A 7,759-nucleotide genomic window follows, 5' to 3' on the forward strand; every position below is an offset into this window, starting at 1 on the left:
GCGGCTCCGACCCCGGCGCCCGCCGCTCTGGCCCCGGCCGCCCCGGCTGGGGTGGAGGTTGGGAGACAGCGCCGCCCGAGCCTGGAGAAGGTGGCTGCTCCCCCTCCCAGGAAGGATGCTGGACTGCCTCGCACTTTCAAGCAAAGGACTTTCGGCCTCTGCTTTCGGTGCTTGGCGTCGGACCACTTCGTCGCGGGCTGCCGCGGCCCTGTCCGGTGCTTGGGATGTGGCCAATCCGGCCATCGCGAGCGGGAGTGCTTGGCACGGCATCCTGCCGGTTCAGAACCTCGCCGTCCCCCCCTCGCGCCTACCGGGCCTCGTCAGCGGCCTCCCCCCTGCAGCGGATCGCCTCCAGCCCCACTTCTTCGACCTGGTCGCACTTGGGCTTCGGTGGTTTCTCATCAAGACAACCCTGCGACTGATGGTGTCGTGCCGGTAGTTGTCCCCGGCGTGCCTCCTGCTGTTTTGGAGCCCTTGCGGCCTCTCCTTGCAGCTCAGGCGGAGGCGCTCGGCGCTGAGTTACAGGCCTTGTTCGCTGCTCATCTTGAGGTGCTGTTCAAGCCTCTTCAAGACTTGGTTGCTGCTATGGAGAGTTGGACTGCTCAAGTCTCAAGCCTATGGGAACCTATGGAAGATATCGGGGGCAGCCAAGACCTTGCCAATGTTGAATCTGCTCCTCCTGTTGTGGCCGTTGGTGAGGATTGCAGTGCGCTTGTTGTGGCTGGCTGCTCAGCTGAGTTGAGTGAGAAGGCTCAGTCCGTTGATGATCCGCCTGCCTTGGAAAAGGTCATGCTCGAGGATGATCCTCCTGACTTGGCTTCTGTCCTACCCGGGATGTCGACACTGGAGGAGCCGAAGGTTTCCAGTGCTCCTTGCACCGGGAAGCCTTCAAAGGAGCTGATCCATATGGGTGCAGATGAGCCTCTTGGGAGAGCCTCCTCTCCGTGGGGGGAGTTCCTCGAAGAGCTTGCTCTCACTTGGTCGAGCTCGCCGCAAGTTCTGCAGGTGGGAGAGGCTGCCCCTTCTCTCTTTGAGCGACGAAGCTGCCGTTTGGACAAGAAAAACAAAGATTGCGACATTCCTGTAGCCAAGCGCGCGGAGTATAGGCGGGCGGAGGCCTTTGGAGAGGTTCCAACACTCAAGAGCAAAGGAAAAGCATCTGAGGAAGACCTGAATGAGAAGATGCAACACTATCTGCAGATGTACAAGAAGGAACACACGCCCAAGGTGATCGAGGCGGTGCGCGCATTAGTTCAGGCCAATGCTTGACCACTTCTGTTGCCAGGGTGCACTTCGGTGTGCTGCCATTGTAGAGAGTTTGTGGGTGTTTGCGAAGTTCGTCTTTGTTGGATACAAGGCATGGCCTCCGTTCCTAGGTCTGGGGGCTCTTGTTTCCGGCACAGATGATGTGCCATGAGTTGTTGGGTGTGGTTTTTGCCGGTTTCCCATATTAACCGCGCGTTGTATGGTTTTCGGGTCCGGTTTCCCTATTAACTGGACCATTTTCCCTCTTCTATAATGCAAAGGCAGAGCATCTGTCGTTCATGCTCAAAAGATAACTGATGTAGATAAAACTACTCTGTATAAAGTCTCTCATTAGCCTCTTGTTAGGTACTCGAATATATTTGGCAAACACAAATCTCAGAGCCAATTAACACATAGTCGGCGTGTATTTCACGATAGAGAGCAGATAGGGTAATCAAAAAATGTAAGAAGGGAGGATTCCTGAAGTGAGATTCACCCCACGACGAAGGGGCCAATCTCCCTGGCCCGCATGCCGCGGGCGATCTCGTTGGCGACCAGCAGGCATGTCGACACCCACCCGGCGAGCACCGCCCACACCATGTCCACCATGTAGGCTGCCAGCCCCCACGGCATGGTCATCCTTCCCCTTCCTTGCTCTGCCTAGCCTTAGCGTTCCTTAATTTGCTGGCGTTGCCGTTGCAGTTGCAAAGGAGGCAGACAATTCCACAAACACCTAGCCTGCAGTTTTGAAGAGACGAAATGAAGACCGGGAAACGAATCAAAGAGCGGATGAGCAAGTAAATCTCCCCTTCACCTTGGCGATGGACCCCCTGTCGTGGTTCTAAGTCTGACAGTAGAATGGGGGTAGGTATGTAAAGGCAAGGTCCTAGCTATGGAGAAGTTGTACGCACGAGTTTTACGAGTTCAGGCCCTTCTCGGAGGAAGTAACAGCCCTACGTCTCGGAACCCGGAGGCGGTCGACTGGATTATATGCGTGTGTGTTACAGGGGGTGCGAACCCTTGTGCCAGTGGAGGGGGTGGCTTATATAGAGTGCGCCAGGACCCCAGCCAGCCCACGTTACAAGGAGTTCAATGTTCATAAAGAAGGAGCGTTACAGGTAACGTCTGTAGTAAAGTAATATAAATGACTATTAAGTCTAAGAGTAAATGCCCGACCGTTGCTGTGCGGAGTGACTTTAGGTCTTCTGCACGTCGAGTGATTTAGTGGTCGAGTGACATAAACATGGGGGGTCGTCGAGTGAATGGTAGGTCGAGTGGATTGCATTCGACACCTTCGTTGGGTCCCCTCTATTTACTCCTGGACCTCTTTGCTTCTAGGACAAGGACCTTAGGTAGGAGGTATAGGTCAGGCCTATTACCCTATCCCAGGTCTATGTCCTCATCATTAGCCCCCGAATGGATTGAGGTCCGAGTGAAAAGAAGGTTGAAGTTGACCTTGCTCTGGCTCTTGCTTTCATCTCCAAATGGATGCCAGTTGTTGGAACTTCGGCTTCGTTTCAGTCACCTTGATCGATTCAGAAATGACTGACTGGTTTTATAACGTCATCCGTCGAGTGTTATCTTTGACATGGAATCTTTGGCGTGATCGGTTGTAGAGGATCCCGGATTTCGCGGGATTCGAAATTTTGGTGGAAGCGCGCCAGGCGGAGCGCGCCGTGGTAAGCGGAGTAGATAAGTAGGGCGTTTCGATTTCCACGCCACCTTTTTCGCCACGTATCTCGTGTGCGACTGTTAAGGGATTTGACAGGATCGCCCGGACCCACGCGTCAGCCACTCGGAAGTAGGCCCTTAAAAGCGGCGAGGTCGAGGCGTCCGCACTGTGTGTGCCCATTCTCCTTCTTCTTCCTCTTGCTCCTTTACCTCGTCCGGCTTCTCCACTCCCGACGCCGCCGCTCCGCTGCCATGGGGAAGGAGAAAACGGCGGTGCTGGAACGCACGAAGAAGGCGACGGGGGCGGCGAAAAGCAAGAAGGCGAATCGGGGATCTTCATCGCGCTCGGGGCTGCCGTCGGATTGGATCCAGGGAGATTGGATCCGATCCTCACTTCAGCAGGAAGACTTGGACGATATGGCCAAGCTAGGGCTGATCGTCCATGAGTCTGCGCGGCTGCCGGAGGGGGAAACGGAGCCACAGCCGCGACCGGGTGAGTGTGTTCTACTCGCCACTCATGTCGACCGCGGATTCTCGCTTCCTCCACACCCCTTCTTTCGAGGTTTCTTGAATTTCTTCGGGGCTCAACTCCATCATTTCACTCCCAACACCATCACATATCTTGCCACATTTGTGTCCATGTGCGAGAATTTCCTGGGGTGTCGACCGCACTGGGGTCTTTTTAAGCACATTTTCACTATCCGCTCCCAAACAGTGAAGAAAGCGAACTCGAACGACGAGAAAACCCATGTTATCCAGATGTGTGGGGGTCTGAGTATTCAGAAGAGGAAGAGGAGTTCCTTCCCTTCGATGAATCTTCCTGAGTCGGTCAGGGGCTGGCAGTCGACCTGGTTCTATTGCCAGGATATCGCGACCCCAGGCCACTCGACTGGACTTCCCCCTTTCTCTTTTGATCATGTTCAGACTCCATCTTCGTTGAAAGTGACCACCGCGGAGAAGGCGGAGACGGGCATGTTGGTCGAGAGGGTAGTTCAACTGATCAACCAAGGTGTCACCGGCATGGATCTGCTGGAGGTGTTCCTCAGTCGGCGCATTCAACCACTCCAAGCTCGTGACCACTCCATGTGGATGTACTCCGGAGCTGGTGATACCGCTCGGGTTCATCCGGAGGAGGTAACGGCCAAAATAGTGGCCGAGTGGCTGAGGGGCATCACCGAGAACAAGGACAACCCCAGGGGTGCCAGGAGAGTCAAACCTTTCAGCGACATCAACCAGCCAGACAAGGTTTGGCCATTACAACTGATTGAATTTGGATGTGTTTTCTGACTGTTTGTTGACCCGACTGATTTCCGCTCGGCTCCTTGTTTTGTAGATTTATACAGAGATGTACTCAATGCCCAATGGCGAACAAGCTCTGGAGCAGTACCATGAAGGCGAGGACAGCGCGGAGGAGAGCGGCGAGTGGGAGTCACCAGCCGACGATGATGAAGATGAGAGTGATGAGTCGGACGATGAGGAGGTAGCCGACTCACCACCTCGTTCTGAACATCGATCCAAGCAGCACCATAATCTCGCGGGCAGGCGCGGCAAGGCTGTGGCCTCGAGCGCTCCATCTCAAAAGCGCGCTCGGTCTTCGACTCCAGAATTGGCTGAGAAGGTCACCAAGCAGCCCAAGATCAATCCTTCGAAGGCTCGGAAGACCTTGCCTAGAATCAAGATGGACGTTCCTGTTGCTTCTGGGTAAATGTTCTCTCCGTATTTTCTTGTTCTGACCGATTCTCTTGTACTGACCGAGTGGATGATGAACCTTTACAGCCCGGCCTCGGCTGCGACTGATATGGATATCGACAAGACCCCAGACAACGAGGAAACCGATGACGTAGCTACCTCCAAAGCCAGTAAGTCTGCCCGACTCGAGTTTATTTGGACGACTGGATTGTTTGTCAGCTATCTCCTTGACTTTCTCTGTTTGTTGCAGTGCCACGGGATGTTGTTGTGCTCCCGGACGATGAAGAAGAAGTACCGCTGAGGGGAAGGAGGAGGAGGGACAAGGAACTGAGCGGGAAAGCGCCTGAGGCCCAGGTTCCTCAGTCGACTGAGACGCCTGGGACGGCAGTCGAACAATCGTCAGATCCGGCACGTACCAACGTCACTTTTGCTATCCCGCTGTCGACTGATTGCCCATCAGGATCAGCTGCTCAGACTTCTGCTGTACCAATACAACCCCACGCATCAGACCCAGCGGTTGCTCCGACTGCTCTGCCATCATGGCTTTTCACTGCGTATCAAACCCCGGACGACCCACCGTCTGCCGCCAAGGAAGCTCTTCTTCAGTTGAACCTTGTGATGGGGCAAATGAAAGTGGTGCATGAGGCCAGTCAGGTGGCCTTCAACGCCGGAGCTGCTCTGCAGACCAATGTCCAGGTTAGTTGATTTCTGATTGATCATATTTCTCGTCCGATCACCCACTGGGGTGTGACTGTTTTGAAGTTGCACGAGTCAATTTGAGTCATCTTGGATTGAATCTTTGAACTAGTGGGGCACTCTTAGTGCACCCACTGGGTGTAGTCCCCGAGACCATAGTTGACTGTGGGCAGTCGACTGTGGTCTGAGAATCCGAATTTTGTCACTCGGTCTGGACTGGCCAGGTCGAATGACACCAGAGCCAGTGGGGGCACGCTAAGTGCACCCACTGGGTGTAGTCCCCGAGACCGTGGTTGACTGCGGGCGGTCGACTATGGTCTGAGAACTGCTTTTTTTTTACTCTCGCACTGGGCAGACCATGTCGAGTGTTTATTCAAACCAGTGGGGGCACGCCAAGTGCACCCACTGGGTGTAGTCCCCGAGACTGCCGTTGAATGTTTGATTTGGCGGTAGTCTTAGAGTAGCTATCACTGTGATGTCTTTTTATCTCGGTCAACTGATATGGCTTAAACTGCAGAAATCTTGTGATCTTGGGGCTCAGCTTTCTGCAATGAACAAGTAGCAAATCAGCCTCAACCTTGATCTGGAATTGGCCCAGAAGAATCTCAAGACTGCTCGTGATGAAGTAGCTGCCATGGGAGGTAACCAATCGTCAACTGTCTTTCTCACTGCCGGCCCTTTTCCTTTCCATTTTTTGAACCGAGTGACTCCACTCGAGCAGATGTATGTAGTGAAAACCGTCAACTCCAAGCCCGTTTGAAGAATGTTATTTCTTTAGAGAAAATGAAGCAGGCTTTGGAGAAGAAGGATCTGGATCTTGCTGCTGCACAGAAGGAAGCGCGAGAGAAAATGGTGCTTGCTGACAAGAAGCTTGCTTCAGTCGGCAAGTTAGAAGAGGAGAACTCCAAACTGAAGACTGTTGTCTCTGACGCCAATCGGGAGGTCGAGCGACTAAAGAAAGACAAGGACGGGCTGACTGACGAGCTTGGGAGCCTCAAGGCCAAGAAGGGCGAGTTGGAGTCTTATCTAGGCCAGCTTGCTGCAAAGCTGGTCCTAAAACTTGAAGGTACTGATGATTGACTGACTTATTACGGTCGACTGTCCAGCTTGATTATATCGTCGACTCATCACTTACTCGACTGTGTAGAGCTTTGCCACGACTTTGAAGTGGAAACTGGGCGGGTCGAGACGGGTCTCGATCCCATAAATTGTCCAGTCAAGGATGATGTTGCGATGAATGTGCTGCGGTTGGATTCTCGCATGGACAGCGCGGTTGCTTATCTTGCTCGCCTGAAGGCAGCGATGACTCGGGTTGATGCTGAACTCTGGCCTCAAGCGGAACTGTCTCAAGACCTCGAGTCTCTGATGGCTCGACTAAATCAAATACCTGGCCGAGTGCAAGAGTGGAAGAAGTCATCTGCTCGCTGTGGCGCTGATGTCGCGTTGTCCTTGGTCCGAGTGCACTGCAAAGACATCAAAGAAGACAAGCTGGCGGAGCTCAAGGTTGCTAACCAAAGAGGCACACCTTCCAATCCTTCATGGACACTTTCCTTGATGCTGCCACTCGTATTGCACACAACATAGACCTTGACAGTTTCTGCGACCCAGCCAGTCCTTCTCCTGACGCGTGACCGAAAAACATTATGCTCCACCTTTATTTGCCTCGGAATGCCGAGTGATTGTGTAATCATTAAACTTCTTCGGGCTTGATGCTTGAATACTTTTGATCCGTCGTCTGGAACTTTAGGATTTATCTGAACTTGGTTTATCTCTGAATATGCTTGTGTTTGCCTTCGAGTGGATTTTGCTTCTTCAATTGGAATAATCTTTGTACTTGAGATGCAGCTATTGTACTTAAGGCGCAGCTCCGAAGGAGAAGGTCGCAGTCGACCTGCACCTCGTCGTCCTTGCTGATAGGGAGGGAGCACACGTTGTACTTGTGGCGCAGCTCCGAAGGAGAAGGTTACAGTCGACCTGTACCTTGTCGTCCTTGCGGATAGGGCAGGAGCACACGTTGTACTTGTGGCGCAGCTCCGAAAGAGAAGGTTGCAGTCGACCTGCACCTCGTCGTCCTTGCGGATAGGGATGGAGCGCACATTGTACTTGTGGCGCAGCTCCGAAGGAGAAGGTTGCAGTCGACCTGCACCTCGTCGTCCTTGCGGATGGGGATGGACTTCGAACTTAGGCGAGTACTAGACTGCAGCTAAGCCCCCGAGTGGGAGGGTTGCTCACCACTCGGTAGGATTTTACAAACTTAGGCGAGTACTGGACTGCAGCTAAGCCCCCGAGTGGGAGGGTTGCTCACCACTCGGTAGGATTTTACAAACTTATGCGAGTACTGGACTGTAGCTAAGCCCCCGAGTGAGAGGCTTGCTCACCACTCGGTAGGATTTTACAAACTTAGGCGAGTACTGGACTGCAGCTAAGCCCCCGAGTGGGAGGGTTGCTCACCACTCGG

Source organism: Triticum aestivum, chromosome 4D (assembly GCF_018294505.1).
Source record: "Triticum aestivum cultivar Chinese Spring chromosome 4D, IWGSC CS RefSeq v2.1, whole genome shotgun sequence".
Lineage (NCBI taxonomy): Eukaryota > Viridiplantae > Streptophyta > Magnoliopsida > Poales > Poaceae > Triticum > Triticum aestivum.